Here is a 12,165-nt window from a genome sequence, read left to right on the forward strand (position 1 = left end):
AAATGATACGCATTATTTAAAGTTTTAAGTGTGTAAATGGTAATGGTCCATTTTCATTTGTTACATTTAGATGTTCATTTTTTTACTTATAAATATGATGCGGCAAAAACGTTATAAGTACTTTACCAATAGAACATTTATTTTATATTATACATATTTTGAAACTTAATTAAATAATGAAATGTGTTCTAATTTCATTAATTTGTACAAATTGGTGAAATAATAAAAAAGGTATTAATAGCACCAGAAATCAACGCGCAGATGTATGAATGTGGAAGAGGCCAGAAAGATGTGCCAGGACTGTGCCAGATGATGTTAATCTACCTCTATCTTTCTGGATAGTTTCTCTTACTCTTAGTCAGTTTTACGGTTATGAGCGTTTTAATCAGCGTTTCTGAGGTGGTACATAACTTTGTCCCACAGTGTACCGTTTAACAGGCAATGAACAGTGAGTGACGGCCGACACTCGTGTCGGAGGATTCGTTGTTAGTTTGCAGGCGTTAACTCGGCAGGCGCGATCGCTTATGTTCATTTCAACCTTAATTCCCCTTCACTAGGTTTTTAACATCGGCTGTTAAGGCTTCAGTGGCTTGTATTAGTTTCACGTACTATTGACTTTCGTTTATTTGAAAATGGTTTAAGTATTTTGTGCTTGCCGTAGGTCATATTTTAGTTCTTGTTGCCTTCCCACCTTTTTTTTGTAAGAAAACCTAAGTATCCTCTTTCTTTGTTGCACGGTGGGAAACACATCTTCGAATTCTGATGACTATGGACAGCGATCACTTCGCTATTTAAGCGAAATTTTGTGGACGCTTGCTCTTTTGCCACCTCATACTAAAAATAGAGTATTAACGTTGGTTCCAAACGTACGAGTAGTTACTCAATTTGCAGAGATTACGTTATTTTTAGTAGTATTGAAGGTGTTATTTTTTATATTTTTAGGTGGCAATAGAGTACAGGCCACCTAGATTCTATAAAATATCGAAGCGACTACCGTCCATAGGAAAAGGGAAAGAAGACTAAAATTACGACGAAAAGAGAGATTCAGTTAATAGATAGGGTTAAGTATTAAGTTAAGAGAAACTTTCGAAAATTTTTCATTGATGTTGTTAAATCAAAATGTTACGTAATAAATTTTTATACAGAATTAAGTATGTCACTGAACTTTTTAATTATAAACGCAAAAGACAACGGAGTCATTATTTAAAGCCAGCTTAATTTAACAATATCAAAGTGACAGGTGTAAACAATTAACGTAGGCTGACTCTTGACCTGAGTATCTAAAATGACACTAAAAGCGTACAATTGACACCCTTTTTATAGTGCATTTATGTACTCGACCAGATTCTCACGGACGGTATATTTTGGCATTTGAATAGAGGTCAAGAAATCTATATATATAAAAGAAAGACGTGTTAGTTACACTATTTATAACTCAAGAACGGCTGAATCGATTTAGCTGAAAATTGATGGGGTACCTCCCCAGCTTAGAACCAGGAAACGGACATAGGAACTTTTTTTTTATCTTGTGCGCATTTTTTTTATTCCGCGCGGACGGAGTCGCGGGTAAAAGCTAGTGTTAAATAAAGTAAAGGTCGAATTGAATTTAATAATTGTTCACACTAGTGAAATGTTACTAAAACTATCTCTTTTACCCGACTGACTAGTAGGTAATGTGTTTCGCGTTGTAACATCCTGTAGCTTAAATAACTAATCGTGGGTTTCTAAGATCAAAATCTTTATGTAAAAAATATGGTCATCTCTGTCATTATCCTTGACAAAACATTGATATAAATATGTTTTTAACGAAGATTTTGTTTTCAGAAAACTATAGTGAACCAGTTTTTACGTGCAAGGTGTCATTTTATTCACCTTTCTCAGTATTGCTTTTAAAAACAACTAGGCCCATAACGTTTTTTTCACCCTACTTGACATTGAAGTGATTTCTCGCGTATTATATTTGAATCGCTGCAATAATCTTACTAATATTATAAACTAGCTTTTACCCGCGACTCCGTCGAAATAGAAAAAATAGAAAACGGGGTAAAAATTATCCTATGTCCGTTTTCTGGTTCTAAGCTACCTGCCCACCAATTTTCAGTCAAATCAATTCAGCCGTTCTTGAGTTATAAATAGTGTAACTAACACGACTTTCTTTTATATATATAGATAAGATAGATGCGAATGTTTAGATGGATGGATGTTTGTTTCTAGATATCTCCGAAACGGCTCAACGGATATTAATGAAATTTGGCTATAGATGTAGACCATAGTCTGGAAGAACATATAGGCTACTTATTACGTTTTTTAATTCCACGCAGACGGAGTCGCGGGCGACATTTATATCTTTATAGTTCGTGTAGATTATACTCATTTCGCGGAATATGATGGCGCCTAATAAACATTTATGTATTCGTCCACAACTGCAACAAATGACTTCCCATGTTAATGCTATTGATGCGAAGAATAAATAATTATAATTAAATATGTATCGCACGTAAGTTTAGTATCAATTGTGGTTTAAACCTTTTCTATAGATTTGTCCATTAACCTTTTCTTTCCAAACCAAACTAAAGAAGTACTTAGAAAAAAATTCGTCGGTGCAGTTTTTTCAAACTGGTCGTGATCTTTACGTATCAGTTGCAGGCTTCAGAAGCCATCGCCACTCCTTCCTAATCACTGCCTGGATGCGAATCTTTAGATTGTGTATTAATAAAAATTGTTTGTACATTAACCTTTATGCGTTAATAGATTTTTGGATAATTTTGATAATGGTCATATTAAGACGCAAACTAAGCCTAAACAAAAACTTCCAATAAACCTTATAGGTTTTACTGATATTTTTTTTCTGTAATGTTACATTTATTAACATTATTTTGTTCAACAACGACGTCGTTTAGTTTATAAAATAAACTTGTAAAGTTTTATGGTTAGCTTAATGATCGTTTTTACCTGAACTAACGAGAGTAGGTTAGCCGCAAGTTTACTAATGGCCGCGAGAGTTAATTACTGATCGAATACATTCAGTTTTCAAATATTTTCTATAAATATTTTCATATATTTGTATGTAATGACATATTGCAGATGATTTAAGCTTTTTTAATCTATATATATATAAAAGAAAGTCGTGTTAGTTACACTATTTATAAATCAAGAACGGCAGAATTTGACTGAAAATTGATGGCGAGGTAGCTTAGAACTAGGAGACGGACATAGGATAATTTTTACCCCGTTTTCTATTTTTTATTCCGCGCGGACGGAGTCGCGGGTAAAAGCTAGTTTAATATATAAAAACATTTATAGGGTTATAACTCGTTTTCTGCCATCTATATATGTATATAAAAATCCCTACTTCTCTTGGTCACATCACATGAACAGCTGGACCGATTTCGGTATTTTTTTCTTGCTTTTGTTATTGTCAGGAGAAGGTTCTTCTGAAAGAAGAATTTAGAAAAATAAAACAATTGAATGTCGATTAAATTTGGAATAATCTGGATGGCTATTTGAAGTGTTTTTTTCTTTCTTTTTTAATTTTGCGCAGATAAGGCATGGGCAAAAGCTAGTTGTTTTATAAATGATTTTTAAGTTGGCCTACGCTAAATATTTATTAGTCGATTCGTAGGTATACTTCGCACTTAAGGCATGTCTTCTGTGTGGTCGTTCACCGGTCAAGCTATGTTATGCGCTGTGAGTTATGAGTGTGGCAGCTGCTGTGGACTCTATCACTTTTCATCGCCAGAGTGTTATCGGTTTAAATTAATCATCGCTTGTTAATTAGGTCTCATCTAATATATAAAATTCTCGTGTCACAGTTTTCGTTCTCGTACTCCTCCGAAACGGCTTGACCGATTCTCATTAAATTTTGTGAACATATTCAGTAGGTCTGACAATCGGCCAACATCTATTTTTCATAACCCCCCCCCATTCAGTTTTTTTTTAATGCGCGCGGACGGAGTCGCGGGCGACAGCTAGTTTACTTTATAAAATTGCTTAAGTTTGTCCATATGACCGTGTGGCCTAATGGATAAGGTGTCGGACTTCGGATCCGAAGATTGCAGGTTCGAGTCCTGTCACGGTCGGTTTTTGTTTTATTTAATTTTCTTGCTCTGCTGTCTAATTAAAAGAATTTTTCTAAATAACTTTAATTTTGTCTGGTACTGCTTTTGTACTGTTTTTAGTCATACACCATTGTTTTGTTACCTATAATTATTATTAGCTTTAAAATGTCGATTGATATTTTTTAGTGTGTGAAACATAAAATAAAATGCTCTGAACAACGTTCCAATGCACATTAAATTGGTATAACTAACTAGTTAAAGTCAATACTTGAACGTTAAAAAAGCTTGCAATAGTCCTGTAGTCGCAAAACTTATTTTTTCCCCGATCTAGTCGGAAAATGTTGTTGAGTCTAGTTTGGGGCGAACTAACGCATTGCGACGTAAGCCCTTTCGCAGTAAAATGTTCCATGCGCAAAAGGCATTCGGTGTTGAACCGTCGTCGTGTTCGGACGTACCGTTCGCTCCGATAACGTAACTACGCGAAATAATAATCTTTAACTTCGCTCTGTACTGCGTGTTTCGGTAACTTTTTAACTGTGATAATTATTGTTTTATTTTGTGTGAGTGATTTTGTGGATTGTGTATTATTGGAAATGTTTTAAAGTGGTTTTTTAAGTGTTTTTTTTATATTTTTTTTGTTCGGGTTCTGTGGAGTGCATTTGGATAGAAGACGAGAAATTGTTAGTAATTTTATTTTAATTACTTATTTTAAATTACTTAATTAGATTATAAATATTTACATAAGTCTAAAAAGTAACTTAAAACGTTCTAATAAATAAAAATGATTAATTAATACATATTGTATGATATATGTTTTAAATAATTTTCTGTGTGTTTTATATAATTTTCTATATAATAAATAGAAATCTAATTGCGAACCTAAGGCATTGTAAAGATTTTTTTTAATATTGAAAAATCTAGCGCTTGACCACGATCCCACCCGAAAATTGAAATTTATTTTGAAACTTTAGCAAAATATTGTTAGGAAGCCAGCAAAGATTTGCACTCAAAAAAATCTAAATAATATTTTAACAAGATTTTTCGTATTACATGAAACTTTGAGGTTGCACTATGACATTATTTCGTTTATTTGGATTATTAAAGTTATTTCTAATTTAAAATAAGTTACATTATAAACCGAAATGGTTAATTCATTTATTCTTAAATATAAAATTTTAAATGCATAAAATATCGTTAGAATAATGATTAAATTCAACTTAACGACTTACGGCCAAAGTCTTGTAGAGTTTTAATTCTTCGAATTTTATTAGTACAATTTATATTGAAAACAAATCTATGCTAATAACATTTTAATAAATTTTCTAACAGACACACGCGGAGTCTTTAAATGGCCATTAAAAGCGTCACTTAGTGTATGTAAGAGGAATCAGCACTAAAGTTCTGCTTAACTAAAAATTAAATGACAATATCGCAGTGAGGCAAAAATAATATAATCGCTACTTATCATTTTAAATAATACTTAATATTTTAAGCTTACGAAGTGTAACTTAAATTAGTCTTCTTTAAAAATAAATATACACGTTTAATTCGGTTTAAAAAGTAATATTATAAAGTAAAGTAAAATAAAATTAACGTCTATATTATTCTCTACCGTTATATTAGTCGTCTAGTAACATTTCAATAAAATATCAAATATTAAGTAATTTTCAAGGTGTTATTTACTTAAATAACCAATTTGATTGATGAGTATCCAATAAGCTTGGCATAATCAGATATTTTTTATATCTTAAGGTGGCAAACGAGCAAACGGCCACCTTGATTCGCCGAAATAGCGAGGCGAGCGTTGCCTTTAATCAACGGAGAAGATGACGCACAGAATGAGGGTATTTCCCTTTCTCATGCGTCCCCTCTTCCGTCATATCTACTTTCCCATCCCATCCTTTCGTAATAAGAAAAGGGTGGGAAGGGAAAGAGGACTAAACTTAGACCTCCAGCACCACACTCATCAGACGAAACGCGGAATTGCTTCCACTTGACGCCTGTTTTCTGTGTGTTTTTTTCTACACAGTATCGGCTCTTTTTCCTTCCGGATCTGATCGGATCGGATCCGGATCGGGTCGGATTTCCTCTACCTTTGAAATTACATTCAATTTTATTACTATATTGTGTGTGTGTGTGTGTGTGTGAATCTCTACGCATCTTATAACTTTATCTGTGCGAATGGTTAGATGGATGGATGTTTGTTTATTTGAAGGTAACTCTAGAACGATTCAACGGATCTTGATTGAATTTAGCAAAGATGTAGAACATAGTCTACAAAAACACATAGACTACTTTTTTCCGAGCGGACGGAGTCGCGGGTAAAAGCTAGTAAGGAATAAATACGAAAAGAATTGTTTATTTTAAGATATGCGAATTGTTAAATAACAGAGATTTGAGTTTATTCGATAAGCATGTTTGCACGTGTATATTATAACTGGATTTCCAATGCTGTGAAATAGAGTTCTCATTAAGGAAATGAGACGAGAAATGTCTCATATAAAATTCGTAATCAGTCGGGCTTTGGAACATTTGTGACTATCGCAATCGTATCATAATCTACGAAATTTGTATTAAAATTCTTGAAGTACAACAAAAATCTTAAACTAATTTTGACATAAGTGATGACGATACGAAGGCGATTGTCGCAAATATTCATACTAGACCCATTGTACCTACTCTTGTATTTTACGATCGTGTGTTGTTTTTACCATGGGCTTTTGAACATATGTACAAAGACAAATTGTCCCTTTCCTTCTTTGAATAAAAAATAGGGATAATATGATTTTGTAAGTACCTATCTATAGTGGTCACATTATACTACTCGTAGTATACTAGTATATTTACTAAAGTACTTAATATTTAGTAAAATGGGGTAAATAGAAATCACCGTATAACAGACACAACACTAGAAAAAGTTTCTGCAGCATGATATTGAATGCAAAATTTTTTTATTTTATTTTTATAGTGTGTCTAAAATCATTATTTTTCTTTAATAAATCAACTATTTACTATAATTATTATACTAGTACATAGTAAATTTAAGGAAAGACTTTTCGTATAACAGTGTAAAGACTTTTGTATTGACCCTTGTATTCTATTTATGTATCTCGTTTTACTGTATTTATGTTATGAATTCTTTACGTTTTCTAACAGTTCCTGTTAGTTTAAATATAATAAAACATACAATAATATTGTTTACATAATGTATTTTATAAAAATGTTTTTCTTTTGTTTATCAATAGTGGTTTAACAAACGCAGGAAGATTTAATTGATGTTTGTTATTTCGCTATTGTTTTTATATGAAAATAGGATGTCTATTGTAAATAACTTAAACTTGATATAACTTGAATAAGGTTACAATAGACTTGATTATTTGTTTTTAAACTTTACAACTCGGTATATAAACCACTCGTTATTACTATTAAGAGTACATTTTTAAATCATTTGTTGGAATTCAAATGGTGATAATATATTATAACTAATTAAATAGAGGGCCTAGTACGATTATTTTCGATACTTTCTTTCGTAACGTTATCCACAAAATATGTTATAATTTGTATGAGATTTTTAGTGTATATCCGGTAGAGTTACGTAACGGTACGTTCTCACTAATATTTATGAGTCCTCAGTTTGAAGATTGGGGTGTAATTCGATTCGTATATAGTCAAGCTATTTTTATTAATTGCTTACTTTCAATTACATATTAGGGATAAGGAGTTCGCAAGGATTACGAAATCTAACGTCAATTTTTTTGTGCGTGTTTCATCCCGGGTGGGATTACGTGTAATGCGACGTGTTGGCTCCGTCACGTCACGTTGTCACGTCGGACTTTTAACAGGGAAGCCGCAGGCAGTGGACCGCGACGTGTTTGTAGACGTGACAATTTTTTTTATGCTAAATCCATAACATAACTCTACTATTTTTTTATTTGAAATGTTGTTAAATTAAATTAATTTATTTAAATGGAAATAACCTAACTATATCACTAACTGTCGTAGTCAGAGTAAGAATTAGATTTATTTAAATTTGCCATAAGATGAAAGACTATTATTACATACTAGACGTCACCCGCGACTTCGTTAGCGCATAATTTAAAAAAGTTACTTGTAATATCCACGAGCATCACCTACCCGTCAAAATCCCGTTAAAAACGTTCCAGCCGTTCCAGAGATTACCCGGAACAAACGTGACCTTGCGGACAAGCATACGGACAGACAAAAATGTTAATTTTTTTTGCGTTATCTGCTACACAAATACATATTGTGTACGAAATGAAATATTTAATACAGACACTTCAATTTTATTAATACGTACACATTCTTTAATGATATGTCATCATCTTTTCTGACATTAAAAAAAAACGAATTAAAAATATTAAGAAACATAAAAGTCTACGAAATAATTATTTAGTTGAATAGACAACGTCAAGTAGTTCCTCCTATACTGAAAATAACAACTTTCGGTAGCGAAGTAAAACTTTATTAAATGCCTCCGGTTTCCTACAACAATACTCAGTATTTCGAATACTAAAAGTAAGAAGTTGTAACTTAAAATAATTGCTTTTATTATTAATATTCAGTTCTATTCCTCCCAAGTAGGGTTGGCGACAGGCAGGCGGCCGGCCGTAAAAACTTAAGCCAAAACTTTAAGATTCATAAAACCTTGTGTGCCTACCCTACGTGAGTGGGAAAAGGCCAGGCAGATGATGATTCAGTTCTATTATGAAAAGGAATGGCATAGTTGTACTACAGGACTTAAGATCAAAAATCAACGCAACTGCGATTCCTATGGTATTGCAGATGTCCCTGGGCGTCGATGAACACCTTGGTGTTCCCGCTGCTTGCTTGCCCCCTTCTCTTATAAAAAAAATAGTTAAGTTTTCGTTAGGTAAAATAGTAAAACGACACCGTAATCTCATCTTTTAAAACAAGGTTTTTAAGTTATGTTTACACCAGGGCTTTATTCTTCACTTTTTCTCTTTTCTTCTAACAATGGCTTAAAGTTGCCAAAACAAATTGCTGATTCTGTCTTTTTTATTTAGAGTGAAAATAAAGAGGTTTGAAATGAAGTAACAATTATTATATTTTAACCAATTTTAAAAGCAATAACTGAAAGAGGTTTCATGTCAAAAAATCATACTAATATAATAAATGCGAACGTTTAGATGGATGGATGTTTGTTTAAAGGTATCTCCTGAACGGCTCAACGGGTCTTGATGAAATTAGGTACAGATGTAGAAAATAGTCTGAAAAAACATAGGCCACTTAATTTTTTTTAATTCCGAGAAGACGGAGTCGCAGGCGACAGCTAGTTTTTAATAAATAACTTATCGAAATAAATGTGTATCATTATTTATCTTGATATTCAATGGTTTGTGTGTCATTATAAAGTGAATGTGAGTTGGAAGCTTGACATAGTTAACGCCACCTATATTTATACATTGTACTTAACGATTTAAAGATTTTTTATATTTATAGTATCTACTTTAATGATGATTCTCTAGTATATTTGCCATCCCTTCCATCATTAAAAAAAATGAGATAGTAATCATTTTTTATGTGTTCTTTTTTTTTATATTACAAGGTGATAAACGGGCAAGTGGTCGCTTAAGTTCGCTGAAACTGTGCAATGGCCGTTGGTCATAAACATCTGCGATTTAATCCACGGAGAAGGAGATGCACAGAAACAGAATATGTCCCCTTCCTATGCGTCTCCTCCAACAAATCCACTTACTTTTAATATCCTTGAATGAGAGTGAGAAAGTAGATTTAATTAAACCTCCGGGACGCAGACTCATCAGACGTAACGTTGCACTTGCAATTTACGCATGTCTTCTGTAAGTTCATGTATTCAACCCATTTATGCAATGTTCTGGTTGCGTCTACCACTGTTTAATATTTCTCGTCTAGGTAAGGACAATTATTAACCTAGGATATGGTTAAGGACAAAAAAACTTGAGAGGTGTCAAGGGACACCCGGATGGAACGAAGTTCCTTTCGATTAATTAGTGAAGGAACTAATGTTTATTCTATGAATAAAAAACTTAAGTCTTCACAAGAAGTACATTTTATTTCTATGAATTTTCGTTATATATTGTCACGTCGTTGCCATGGTTACTATAGCAAAAAGTGTCGTGAACTTTTCGTAAGATTTTTTTCCGTCTAGCCCCGTTTCACAACGCGCGATAAAGAACTTCGTTCCAAAAATAGTCGGATTTGAATCCTCATCCACGTAATCAGAAATTCGTACTTTTAACCATTACTCTATTGGCGCTTTGGGCTCTCTCTCTCTTTGAAATAGCATGAATCCGTCTTTTCAATATTGTCTTCAGTAACAATATATTATAATCGCTTTATAGCACGCCTTAGTATCGATTGTCGCAAACTTTAACCTGACATTTATAGCTCAGCTATAGGTCAATGGCGTACTTCGAAGTTTGATATAAAAAAACCGACAAGTTTTCCTCACAGTGTAAATTCGTTTGATTTATTCATGTGACTTGACTTAATACAATTCAGAATTATTTACTACTTATTAAGATAGTTGTTAAGTGTTACATTGTTTTGCTTAAGCTACATTAAAGTTAGGGAGTCCCTTTTACTGATTAAACGAGTCTGAGTATGGCAGTACTTGGAATATAAGGTGTCGCCTGCGGCTCCGTTCGTGAGGAATTATAAAAACTTAATTAGTAACCTATGTGTTCTTCTAGACGTTGTTTTACGTTCTAAAGATATGTAACTATTAAGAAAAATCCATCCATCCATCCGTATATCTAAACATTGGCATTTATAATTAAAATATTAGTAAGATTGCCAACTTTTTATTCTTTTACAAAACAGAGATGACAATTTATTTTCTGATTTTTCGCATTAAATAACTACTTACATACTTAATGCAATTGTAATTATTAAATAATCGACTTACAATAGAGCTTTTAATAAATCAATGTTGCCATTCTAACAAAAATGAATTCAGTGCATGCAACATTAAGTTATATATTCAACTGAAATCACGCAACTGTTATATAAAGACGACTGTAACACGACTTCACTGAATACACTGAAATGAACTGAAATTCAGTCGAACATTAAAATGGAAAACGTTTGTTCTTTTCTTTCCCTTTCAAGATACTAGTTTTGGAACTCCCTCCTGGTAAATTTCTTCTTGAACTTGTGAACCGTCAACTTTATTTCAACCGTCGTCGTCGTTGTGAATCCCAGGGCTATTGGACCGACGGAGAATTCTAAAGCTATCACAATGTTTCAGTAGAAACAAATAGGAGTTGCTTGACAAATTGAAAATGAATGAACATCTGTCTCATTATTACATTATGAAGGGTTGTAATTATAGTTTAATTCGAAACACGTTGCCTCTGATAAGGTCATGAATTTCGAATGAAGTATTTCGCAATGCGAAATGTAAATATTTAACGAACGAAATCTTGGCAAGATAAAGACATTACTTTATATACATTTGGCTCGCATATTTGTACCTGACCTTGTGGATTCATAATTAGTTGTTTGTGCCTATACTATAGTGCAAAATACTGGCACTAGATGGCGTTAGCAGTATTGCTATGTTTGTTACGAATTACCTAAATTAAGGCTTATTTTTCTAAGCTTAGAAACTAGAAATGAGGTATTAAGTATATTATTACTTTTAAAATGAATAAACAATATATTGACTAACTAATTAGAGTGGCGCAGTGACCTAAAGTAGACCTTGACCTACAAAAATTAATCGTTGTAGTCGAATGATTTTTCGAGAGTCTACATAAGACGAAACATTCGCATAAAACTTGTTATTATTTCTTATTATACAAGTGTAGTGACTGTGGAAGTATGTTAAGTGAAAACACATTTAAAAGCAACACAAATCTCAAAGAATCGTAAGCATTTGAATTGTACCGAAGTATTCTGAGGTCCCCATCCCCTACCGTTCATTCTCGGAAGCTTTTCATAACTCGAAAATCCCCCGGATTACCATTATTAAATATTTTATTTCGGGAAATTTTAATTTCATTTAATTAAATCCGAAATATCTGGAACGCCTGACATTTTTTGAATACTGAAAATGTCTGTGGGTATTGCGTATTGCGTATAA

At 32.8% G+C, this 12,165-nt stretch overlaps 1 protein-coding gene and 1 non-coding gene across 2 annotated transcripts in view; both read left to right on the forward strand.

Moving 5' to 3' along the window:
- Window positions 1-4,006: 4,006 nt before the first annotated feature.
- On the forward strand, window positions 4,007-4,079 carry Trnar-ucg. The gene has a single exon. It is a non-coding gene; the product is annotated as a tRNA-Arg (tRNA).
- Window positions 4,080-4,498: 419 nt separating this feature from the next.
- The window catches only part of LOC106716866 (protein madd-4), a 251,965-nt gene continuing 244,298 nt past the window's right edge, over window positions 4,499-12,165 (forward strand). The window contains exon 1 of the mRNA XM_045684300.1: window positions 4,499-4,738. The gene's annotated coding sequence lies outside the window, so the exon portion shown is untranslated. The remainder of the gene's footprint in view (window positions 4,739-12,165) is intronic.

The sequence above is a fragment of the Papilio machaon genome, chromosome 25 (genome assembly GCF_912999745.1).
Source record: "Papilio machaon chromosome 25, ilPapMach1.1, whole genome shotgun sequence".
NCBI classification, from domain to species: domain Eukaryota; kingdom Metazoa; phylum Arthropoda; class Insecta; order Lepidoptera; family Papilionidae; genus Papilio; species Papilio machaon.